This window comes from Lissotriton vulgaris, chromosome 4_1, assembly GCF_964263255.1.
Source record: "Lissotriton vulgaris chromosome 4_1, aLisVul1.2, whole genome shotgun sequence".
In the NCBI taxonomy this organism is placed as follows: Eukaryota; Metazoa; Chordata; class Amphibia; order Caudata; family Salamandridae; genus Lissotriton; species Lissotriton vulgaris.
Window position 1 is genome coordinate 775,398,339 of NC_141691.1, and position 12,356 is coordinate 775,410,694.

The following is a 12,356-nucleotide window of genomic DNA, read 5'->3' on the forward strand; positions in this document are numbered from 1 at the left end:
CATAGAGTCTGCTTCCTAAGAAGTAAGCAAAACATTGCAACATTTCCCCAAAACATAATCTTTTATAGGGTTTTAAGCAGAAAAGCCACACACACAACATGGTGTGCTATAATAGGGCGGGATTGACAAAGACACATCTGAATTAACCAATGACTGTTCGAATACACAAGCTACATCAAATGTTACATCCAGTAAACACATACCTTGCTGCATATTAATATGTTTTGCATGCATTTGAAGTGAAGAAAATGCCAGTGCTTTTCTGTAACTTACAAATAATACCACGTTCAGAGCATGAATGGTTCCCTTTCGTTCAAGCCTAGGCAAAGGGCCTGGAATATTGCAACAACAAGAGCATCCTGGACCTAGCTTTCTCCAGAAGAGGCAAATTAATACAATTGTATTTTATCAACAAACAGACACCTTGGGGATAGCTTCAATTTCATTAATTTTACTAAGATGGAAAAACACATAGAGACATGCGTGGGAAAAGGCTTGTTCATGTAGAATAAAAGTGCACATTTCTTTGTGCAAATATGAATGGCTGTCAATGCAACCTGTTTGAGGCCTAATCACGTATATTTAACTACCTCTGAATTAAGCATTAATTTCTAATTATTGAAAACCTTCCTACAATAGATAGATACATTTATATAAAGGACTGTAAAAGTAGCATTATTGGGTCTGGCCTAGATAAAAATACTAACAGATGGTACAATCAAATTCCTACCACAAACTCTGATCATGGTTAATAAAAAAAGCTTACAGAGACAAAAGCAACATCCATCTGTTGTAGATTGACGAGGGAAGCAGAAGAATTTGGCATCACTTGCAAGAATACCTCATAGACCAAAATATTGTTTTGTGCATCTTACAAATAAGAGACAAACAGTTTTGTTTTTAATTTCCTTCTGTGTGTTCATACTCTCAACATTTTATAGCACATACTGATGCCCAAGAGTGTACTTTTCATGTATTATATTGTCATTTTTCTTCATTTATTATTTCATTTATTTCAGAGCGCCTGGAATACATGTAACAACATGAATACGTTTACATTGAATAGTTTGCGATAAATAGCCCTGTAACATGTACATCAACTCTGTCGTCATTTAGAAATGGATTGCGTTCACATATCCCAGTGTAACTGGAAATATCACCATTTTAATCTCGTTTCCTATTCTGTTGCATCCCTAATTTGGATGAGTTTGTGCCCGAATGATGATTGCAAATTGCGTATGGAAAAAACATACATTGGCTAGATTTCTCTGTTAGCTTTTTGCCAGGAAAAAAGTACAAAATGTGAAGGGGGAAATCCAGGGTCATTCTAAGGATTTTGAAGGCACTGGGCCACACACATGTTGGTGCCCCTGCTCAGAACAACTTTAAATTTAGGATCCAATTTCAGCTCTATCAGGCTTTTTAGGCACACTTGTCCAAATTCTAAATGTGTTTACATCTAATATTCAGGGATAGAGGCCTGTGTTTGCAATGTTTGTAACACAGCAGCAGCTCAATAACATTACAGCAAATAGTCTCTTTGGCAGCCTCGTATTTCTCATATTTGAGGTCCTGTTTGATCTAAAGAGCCTTTTTTATGGATGTTGCTTGAAACATAAACACAACATTTATTTGACTGTAAAAATGTCTGTAATAGAATCTCACAGTCACCAAAAATATCTGTATAATTCAAGGTCATCAGGGCAAGACCCTCTAAAGAGCAGGCTAAATCAGGGGGCATCCTGAAAGGCTAGGGCCTTGGGCCAGAGCTCATTTTGCCCATCCCTTAAAATGTCTCTGGGGAAAACTGGTCAGAAAGATCATACATATGTGGTGATCAGTGCACAGAACACCGATTCCATCTGTAATGCCTCATTCTGTATAGGAAAATTCAGAATAGGGTGTGACTAATGCACCCGATAAAGGCTGAGCCCTGCGATATTGTAACTTACCAGATGGGGACCAGCATCACATATCTCACTAGCGGCCAAGCAAACCGCAGATGCTGTGCATTGAACATGTTCAAAATGCAAACATGGAAGCGGCAAGCAAGTGAATAGCCAGAAATTAAATAACCCACGTTTTTAACAGTATCAAAAATGGCACTAACTGAGCAGGTGCAGCAAGTGAACATAGCAGTCATTTGGGGCATTGCTTACATCTGAATGTCTGAAACTTCCTTTGTTCTGTCTTTGCATCCTTCTGTCCACCTATAGTCCTATCTTCCATTTCTCCATTGTTCTTTCTCACATTTTTCCATCTTCCTTTCCTGCCTCCCTTATTGAATTTTTTTACATCCATCCATCCATCTTTCATTTTTATCTGTACTTCTTTCTCTCCACGCATGTATTTTCCTTCATTCCTTTTTTTATCCATCCACCTTTCCTTCTTACCAGGCACCCATACATCCTCCCTTAACCTAGCCATCCATGCATCCTTCCCTCCATTATATTCCTTCCTCCTTTCCATCCATCATTCTTCTCTGTCCATCCAGTCTTCTATGCGACCATTTCTACTGCCATTCTTTTCCCAATACTTACTTCCCTTCATGCATCCCTCCATCTTCTCTTGCCATACATCTATGCATCCACCCACACATCCATCCCTCCATCCAAATCTAAACCATTAATTTTCCCAATCCTTCTCTCTATTCCTTCCTCCCTTCCTTCCATTGCAGGTCCTGCTGTTTATGAGTTTCTAATCAAAGTCAAGGGGGATAAGAACATCAATTTAAATGTTACATGTTACACAAAAATATCCTCAGACACCCAGCCCCAGATCAAGCTGCCAAAGTGGGAGGTTCATGATGCCCCTGGTGGGAAGAAATGAGGAGAAGATAGAGAGTATTGACGCCCAAGCAAAGCAGACCCTAAAGTTTGGTCATAATATTCATTCAAGGGGGTGTGGTTTGAATGCTGTTCGTAGTAGTAGTAATAAGCTTTATTCAATAAAAATTTATCATAAAAGCGTAGACATATAAAAATCCAATTTGTATGAACATGGACCACTTAAAAAAACATCATAATATACATTAGATTCCAAACAATTAAAAACCACGAATATACAAAGTTAAAAATGTATATGTAATATCAAAAGAGGGACATCTATTTACACAGGGCTAGTGGAATGAAATTACAACCATAAGGATTTTTTTATCATATCTGTCACCCATGCACATATCTGGTGTTTGGACTCCCCTGGATCTTTGTCCTTATCAACCATGCGTATCCCAAGAATTTAGCTACTCCACAAATCAATGTCAAGCAGGAAGTATCAGTTTTTAGGATGTGTAAAGCAGCACAATAGTTCGTTAGGCCTACCATTTTACAGACTGGCTTGAGCCATTTAGCTCTTGCCATCCAGTAGGCCGGGCATACAAAAAAGAGATGGGCAATGGACTCATTGGGATAGGCACAACTCGGACAAGGAGCAGGAATTGAGTTGGGCCCCTTCCAAGATGCTATCACATTGTTAAGCGGCAGGGTCCCTAATCGCATCTTCATATATGGGACCCTGTCCCTGGGGACCTGTATAAAATCGAGGTTCTAGTTTACAGATGTTTTTGTGTTCAAAGAACACCTCAGTAAGTTTCCCAGATTTTAAATTAGATAGCTCAAGCTTCTGCACCCAGTCCCAAAAAGCACACTTTAGATCCTGCTTGGGTGGTGGGATCTGACTAGCCCAGGCCTCTCTGAATCCAATATCGATTAGGAGCTGCATAAGGTCTACTATCCATTTGAATCTACTCCCTGTGTCGGCTGACACCTGTTAGTCAAGGGCAGCAGCATAGTTGGACAGCTCACCAGTTCTTCTTATGCGCGCCCTAAAAAGCAAGGGGCGAAGGCGTGCAATATCCTGAATGGAGCGCCTTCCCATATCATAGAATAGAGGTTTCGGAGGGGTGGAGGTGGGAAGGGAAATGAGGTCTCTTAAAAACGTATTTTCCGACCTAGCAAGCTCACTAGTATTCTCGCAGCCCCAGAGTTCGGCCCCATATAGGGCCGAAGGTATTGCTTTGCCTTCATATAGCGCAAGCGCCGGGGCAACTGGGCTACTCGCAGACAGATGTTGTTCTCTGATGATGGCCCCAGACACCTGCTTGTGGTTTTAGAGCATCTTGGCTAGATGGGAACTCCATTTCATATTTTTAGAAACCGGTATTCCCAAGTAGTCAAAAGAGTAAACTACATCCAAGGCGGCATCGTTCAGAGTGATGCCATTTCTAAACCGTTTTGAAGGGTTGATAGTCAATAATTTAGTTTTGCTTATGTTAATTATCAACTCTCGAGAATTACAAAAGAAGCTAAATCTATTTAAAAGCTTTTGGAGGCCAACTGGTGACTTGGAGATCAGGAGGGTATCGTCGGCGATCAGGAGGGTTGGTGTCTTCTCCCCTGCCAAAATGTGTGAGCGTCAGTTGGTTCCTCGTTAAGGTGGTCCACCGCCCCATTGATGAATATCTAAAACAGGGTGGAGGCCAACACGCATCCATGGCGTACCCCGCTGTTCACCCCGATCCTCTCTGTCAACTGCCCTTGGGATCCCCACCTGATTTTAGCATAGTTGTCATTATGCAGACCTTTTAAAAAGTCAAGAATCTGGGGGTTAATACCCAATTGTTGTAAGACCTGCCAGAGCTTCTCCCGGGGCACCAGGTCGAATGCAGTCTTCAGATCTTTGAAGGCCAGGTATAGGCTACCTTTCCCTATGGTCACTATTTTCCTCTAGATCATGAAGAATCTGAATACCTGGTCCATTGTTCCCACCTTCTTCCTAAACCCTGCTTGATAATGGGACAGGATGTTTCCATCCTCCATCCACGTTTTAAGCCTAATAAGGAGCACCCTGCCAACCACCTTCTGGATCACGTCGATTAAACTAATCGGTCTGTAGTTGGCAGGGTCCTCCCTATTTCCCTTCCTAAATATTGGGACGACCTCCGCACCTTTCCAGGAGTCCAGAACGGGAACTCCCCTTGCTATCAGATTCATTATAAGTAAAATTAATTGGGCCCATGGCTTGGGATCGTACAAGAGCAGGTCCCCAGGGAGACCGTCGGGGCCTGCTGCCAATACTATTTATTGCTAGCTCCACCTCTTGGAGCTCAAAATTGTCTAATAACTCAGGGGCACCTGTGCTAATTGAGGAAGTTTCAACGCTTGGGGACGCAGGACATTCTTCTCCTGAGTTGAGATTGGAGAAGTCTTCTTGCCATTGCTGGCCTGTAATATGATTAGGGATTTGGTCGGAACCTTTCCTATTCCCTTTGTCGATTAAATCCCAAAATAGTGTTGCATCCCTCTGGGTCGAGGCCTGCTTGAGTTCCTGCCAATGGGCCTCGTCCCAATTACATTTTGCTTCCACCAAAGCCTTGGAGTAATCTTTCCTTGCTGTATTAATTGCTGGTAAATCCTTCTTTCTGACGGCAAGAGATAGTGCTGCCCTCTTTACCCTACAGCTCGGAGAATACCATGGATGTTTAGGCCTTGCTCGATCATGCTTTGGGGCCGATTTCCCTTGCATAATAGAAAAGGAACTTAGCTTATTAATTGACTCTTGGTAAAAATAATGAAAATTAAATTGCTTCCCCATATCACTATGGAGCACAATTAGTTCCCTATTCTTGTATTTGACAACCTTCGTAATATTTTGCAGTTTGTCTTCTTGCTGGGAGACTTTGTGCCATTTGAGGCGTCGATTACAGTTGGAGGGGATTACCTCTCTGGTTATCATTAAGGGACGATTGCATGGCTTTAGCCCAGAAGATCGCCAGATATTGTTTACTTGTAGACAGAGAGGGTTATGGTCACTGTCTATTGAGGGAATAACTGCCATATCTTCCAAGTCCCCCCAGAGTCAAACATCAATAAGAATATAGTCTATTCTGGACGGGGAGCTTATCCTATTAAAGGTATTAGCTCCGCTTGGATCAGAGCGTGTTCTCCCATTCACAGCTCATAGGCCATATTCCAGAGTGAGGGCATTAATTTGGATAGCTCTCTGGGACCACTTCTTAATGGGATCTAAACTGAGGGTCGGAATCGCCCATTTTGCATCCTCTTCGGCAGTTCTCACAATGTCATCCGCACTCAGAGGTTCAAATGTAACATTGAAGTCCCCAGCTACTACAATGTTAGAGTGCGGCGAGATGGAAGATAACATGCTTTCCAAGGACGTTATAGTCGATGACATCTGGGCGCCTGGAGAGCCTCTTGCATAGATGTTAAATAATTCTAAGGCTGTTCCATTAGGTGTACCTCTGGCAGTCAAGTGTAGAATGTCCCGTGTCAGGCAAGTATGTGTGGCAATCGTCCAGTTAAGGGAAATACTAATTCAGATTTGTAAACCCCCAGTGGGGCGTCCTTTACCTGAACTAGTTGCAGGGATAAAATAGGAGGTGTAGCCAGATTTATATAGAGAAGTTAGGCTCCATGTCTCCTGGAATAGACATATCTCAAACTTTTCAACAAATCTATTCCATTCGGGGAGCCGTAATTTCTTCTCTAGCCCCGCTATATTCCACGAAAGAATATTGAGAATTGTTGAGTTAGTCGTGGTGGATGGTAACTGAGGAATCACATTACACTGTTCAACAGATTGCAGTCAATCAATATCCTCCAATGTGGAGAAGAGTTCAAATCTATTTAACGTTGGTACTACATAATCATAGGGAACTCGAACCTGGTCACTATTTCTTACACTACCCCTACCTATAATGGGCGGTGAAGAAGCCCAATAGAAATAGCCCAGGGGCAAGATGTGAATATTTGCTTCACTCAAATCTCTTGTGCCTGCCCTTTCCAAGATTGTTTGTACAAGATATGGGGACCCAAAACTAAGCACCACGCAATCCCCTCTACACTGTTTCTGTTTATGCCCTACCCATGGAACTCTGCGAACCATCTTAAATTCTCGGAATAGGAAATCAACCATCCCGGTTCTGATGTTTAACATGTAAAGCTTTGTTCTTTAGCGATTCCCAATGTTCGCCATTATTAGTCGCGAGTGCTGGTACATTAGAGAGGACAATGGTGTATGGTGTGGCTTCCGGAGGAAGGTTGAGGGAGCTGCTAGGTGAGGTATTCCTCACCCTTGTGGTGCCCGGATCCCGACTCCTTTGCTGTTCTCTAGTGCGTACAGAATCATTGGGTATGGTATTTTGGCAACTCGCGATGGCATTGGGAACTAGGCCCATCCTACCCTCACTGCAGTCGCTGCGGCCTATCTCCTTAGGATGGCTGTTACTATGCACTGTAACTGAGCTAGATACAGTTGACTGGTCACTTGCGGCCTCACCCAAATTTAGCGTTGGTGATAGTAGATGTTGCTCCAGCTTACATAACCTTGTATCTATTTCTGACAGTTTGGATAGTGAGGGTTCTAGCAAGGCCACCATTTTCTCACCCACTTTGGAAAGGAGAACATCTTCAAAATCCCTAAACACATGTTTAATGTAGGCTCTATCCTCTTCCTTATCTCTAGTTTGACTATTATTGGCTAATGGAGAAGCAACTGCCTGCCCCCCCACGTTATCTATGCCTTTACTCCTTGTTTTAGCCACCTTGCTAGCTCGGGTTGGGATTTGCGGCTTTCCACGCGCCTTCCGTTTCTTATTATTGTTTTGAACCTTCCCCACCGTTGTCTGCTCCAATCTCTGATGTTGTGTACATATTTTGGGAGAAGGAGAAGGATCAAGAGATACTATGCTACAATTGAATTGAGGATTCATTACTTCGGAAGTATCAATCTGGGCAGTCGCCAGATGAATGGAGTCCACAGTTGGGGCCTCAATAGGGGGAGGCTAGATGTATGAGCTCATATTGAGGCTCCATGAGTTTGAGGATCTGGGGAGAGTCTTTTTTGAGTGATCTTGATTTCATGCATAAGAACCAACTCAGCCCGTGAAAGAAAGGCATCCAATGTACCCACAACCCCAGGACCACACACTCCCCTGCGATTAACCGTATACATAATAGTTCTAAACTCGGGACCACCAAATTAAACCAAATCTAAAAATCATGTTTATCACTTGCACCTAGTAAATGGTTATGTTAAATTGTCTGGCCATAACAGACCCAAGCCAGCAAGGGCAATGGATACGAATCCCAATAACAAAGTTAGTCAATAGTGCCTGGTATATCCTTACTAGTGTGGTCAGACTTTCTTTCAAATGCCAGGGCCAAGAGAATAGACCCAGCCCGGCCTCAGTCAGTCACAGACGGGCAAGGATGGGCTTGCCTTTGGCCTGGGCTTTGCCCGGGCATGCCCGCGCTCGTCCCCTGCCACGGGGGCTCCCAGCTGCTTTTGAGGGGTGGCACTGGCTCTCGTGGCCCCTCTCGCGAGACCGCACTGCCTTCGGAGGGTTGTAGTGCCCCGGCAGTTGGCGGTCCGCGGGAGCAGCGAGGCAGCAGGTGGAACATGAGCCCAGTCTCTCAGGCAGGATGACCCGGTCCAACAGGCAGAATAGCGACGGTATGGGCAGCAAAACAGTAGATCCCAAAATTACAAGGAGCGCGTCCCCTTCATTCCTTTTTTTATCCATCCACCTTTCCTTCTTACCATGCACCCATACATTCTCCCTTATCCTATCCATCCATGCATCCTTTCCTCCATTATATTCCTTCCTCCTTTCCATCCGTCATTCTTCTCTGTCCATCCAGTCTTCTATGAGGCCATTTCTTCTGCCATTCTTTTCCCAATACTTACTTCCCTTCATGCATCCCTGCATCTTCTTCTCTTGCCATCCATCTATGCATCCACCCACACATCCTTCCCTCCATCCTAATCTAGACCACTAATTTTCCCAATCCTTCTCTCTATTCCTTCCTCCCTTCCTTCATAAACAGCAAGACCTGCTGTTTATGAGTTTCTAATCAAAGTCAAGGGGGCTAAGAACATCAGTTTAAATGTTACATGTTACACAAAAATATCCTCAGACACCCAGCCCCAGACCAAGCTGCCAAAGTGGGAGGTTCATGATGACCCTGGTGGGAAGAAATGAGGAGAAGATGGAGAGCATTGAACGCCCAAGCAAAGCAGACCCTTAAGTTTAGTCATAATATTCATTCAAGGGGGCATGGTTTGAATGCTATTCAAGATGATGGCACACTGTTGAGCTGCGGTTTGAGTAGGGAGCCTTTCAGCATTTTGGAGCCCCTACAGCACTCACCAGCGGAGGAGACATCGACTCATCTCCTCCAGACCACCTAGTGAATCGCTGGAATCTATTTTCGGCTGCTGACACCTCTTGTAAATGTGTGGCCAGGCCCACAGGCTTTTCCTGACAGAACGAGAGATCACGCACACCATTTTGAGAGACAGTGAGCAAATCTCTTTGCAAACGACCCTTCTGTAGATGCCTGCGCTCTAATTTAGCTGCAGGCTCTTCTAAAAACCATGAAGCCGGCCCGAGGTAATTTCCAATCGACATCTAAGTTTGCGCACATCATGTTATGAGGCGGTGAGCAAGTCTCTATTTCATAGTTTCCTCATGCAAGGGCTTTTATTACTACAACAGTGTGCCTGAATATACACAACCGGCCTCTGGGGTTTCCGCTCACAGCCAAGCAAAATGTGCTTGTCAAACCATCAAATGCATCCACATTTTAAATTGGTTTCCTGAGCCATTTTAAAAGATTTTATTCATATCTGTGATGTTGCTATTTATCTTTTTATATAACCTTTTTAATAATCTGCAGACAGGGAGATAAGTGCTGCTTTATTTATATTTTTCTTGCTCAAGATTTTTTCTTTCCTCAGTATTCATAAATATTGTTTTCGGTTTACTAATAATTCTTGCTCTACACTACAATTATGGGCTTGCTTCAAGTTAATGCCCATGACTGTTATTTCACTGAAATTCACCTATCTTCTAGCAGATGTATCTTTTATGGGGAAAACTAGAAATCTTAAACTACCTGGACATTAAATATAATTCCCTTCTCAGACTCTGACTCTGCTCACAATGATATGGATGACAATATCTTTCTGAAATCCGACCCTACCCCATTAACAATTCCAAAATCATCTACGCTTAGTAAAACGCCATTGGGATCAAACAAGAGAAGGAAAAAAGATCCCCCATCACTAGTTAAATCAACTCTGATTTCCATGGGAGTGATCCTCGAGGAAATCTATATATTAAAACCCTTCATGGCAGAGACTAACAAGACTTTACAACATCTAGATGACAAATGGTGCTCTTTGGAGTTGCAAGTTTTGATGGTAGAGCAAAAATTGGATAGTCTTCAAAATACAGCCTCACGTATTACTTACCTCCCTACTTAAAATTAAACAGAAGACCTGGAAAATCAAAATCAAAGGAATAATCTTCACATTTATGGTCTTCCTGAAAACACTGAGAGTTCCGATCTGACCGTCTATTTTCAGTTTTTTCTCTCAAAATGTCTGGATATGCCTACAACTACTCATCTCAACATCCAAAGAGCACACAGACTTGGTCCCAGAGTTTCATCTAAACCGAGAAGAGTTATCTTATTTTTCTTTCAATAAACAGATCTTCTTCGGGTTTTAACTGTTGTTAAAACTAAAAAGCAAATAATCCTGGCTGGTCACAAACTCTACTTCTCTGAAGATGTGGCAAAAGCTGCAGTAGATCATTGGAAGCAATTCCGAGATATGCGTTCTCAGCTGAGAGCCATGAACAGAAGATTTGGTTTAATCCATCCTTACTTATTTAAGGTGACATAGAAAGAAAACATTTCTACTTATGAAGATCCTGCTGCTCTCAGTAGATTTCTTCAGGAACATGAAGAAGACATGGAAACTTTGAGAATTACTTAATTATTAAAAAAATGTTTTTGCATGTTTTCTTTCATAATGAATAGGTTACTGTTATTTCTTATATGACTTTTTATTGTAGTATATTTTTACTTCAAGAGAAGCTCTATTTATATACTATGTGTCTTTCCTTATCCAAGTGTTCTATATTTCTGTCTCATTATCTATGGTTGCAATTTCCAGTAATGCCCTTATTCAAATCATAACTGCTCTGCTCGTCCTCTGGAGTGAAGATGTTGTCGCCGTTGTCTTCTGGAGTTACCACCCTCCCATTGTCTTTATTTTTATTACTAAACATGTTTTTCAGTCATCCCTTGTATGACTTACACTGTCCCTATGTTCCCTTTTTTAATAATAATAATAATAATAAGGCATTTATTGAGCGCCTGGCTACACAAAACTGTGTGTCCCCGCGCTAACTGCAAATGCAGACTCGTCCGAGGGATAATTCGGAGAGATGACAGAAGTTAATGTTTAGGGAAGAGGTGGGTTTTCAGTTTTGCTCTGAATCTCGTTTCAGAGGGCTCCATCCGCAGGTGGATTGGTAGAGCATTCCATGACTTAGTGGCCAGGTAGCGGAAGGATTTTCCACCCATTTTGGCTTTTGTGATGCGAGGTATTTTAAATAGCATCATGCCCGATGATCTCAGATCTCTGATCGGGCGGTGAATAGTGAGGAGGTTTTTCAGATAGCTGGGGCCTTTGTTATGGGCAATGCGATGAGCATAGCAGAGAGATTTGAATATAATTCTCTCTCTAATTGGGAGCCAGTGAAGTTTGGCAAGGGCATTTTTAATGGATGTTTTCCTCGGGAGACCGAGCACCAGTCGGGCTGCTAAATTCTGTATACATTGGAGTTGGTGCAGTCCCTTCTGATTTAGACCTAACAGGAGAACATTTCCATAGTCCAAGTGAGGGGATATCAAGGCGTGAACTATGGTTTTTCTCGCTTCGGTTGGCAAGAGGTCTAGTATTTTACGCAGAATTTTTAAGGTGCTGAAGCATTTGCTTGTCACTTTATTCACGTGGGCTTTGCCTGAGAGGTTGGCGTCCAACATGATGCCTAGATTTTTCACTTTCTCCACTGGCATAGGTAATTCTCCTAGTTCACTAGGCCACCAAGCCTGGGACCATACAGATATCGCTTTGCCTACTATTAGTACCTCTGTTTTGTCTCCGTTTAAGCGGAGGCAGTTGTTGTCCATCCAGGTTGCTATCTCTAACATACAGTTGGAAAAGTTGTTAGCTAAGTCTCTGCTGTCTTGTCTGCTGTTTTGCTGTTATCATTTATGTATTCTTTTGTATTGCTCTAATCTATCCTCTTTTCCCTCATCTTATTACATTTCTGGTTTTCCTTACTCAGTATATTTCTACTCTTTCCAATATTTGAGTTTATTTTTCTCTTTAAATTTCCAGTTTGATAAAAATGTGCATGCTTTTGTTCAAGTTTTACATTCTGAGTTACTACATGGAACATTAAGGGCTTAGATAACCCTGTAAAAGACAGAGAGTATTATTTAATTTAGCTAAACTTAAAACAAATGTGGCTCTACTTC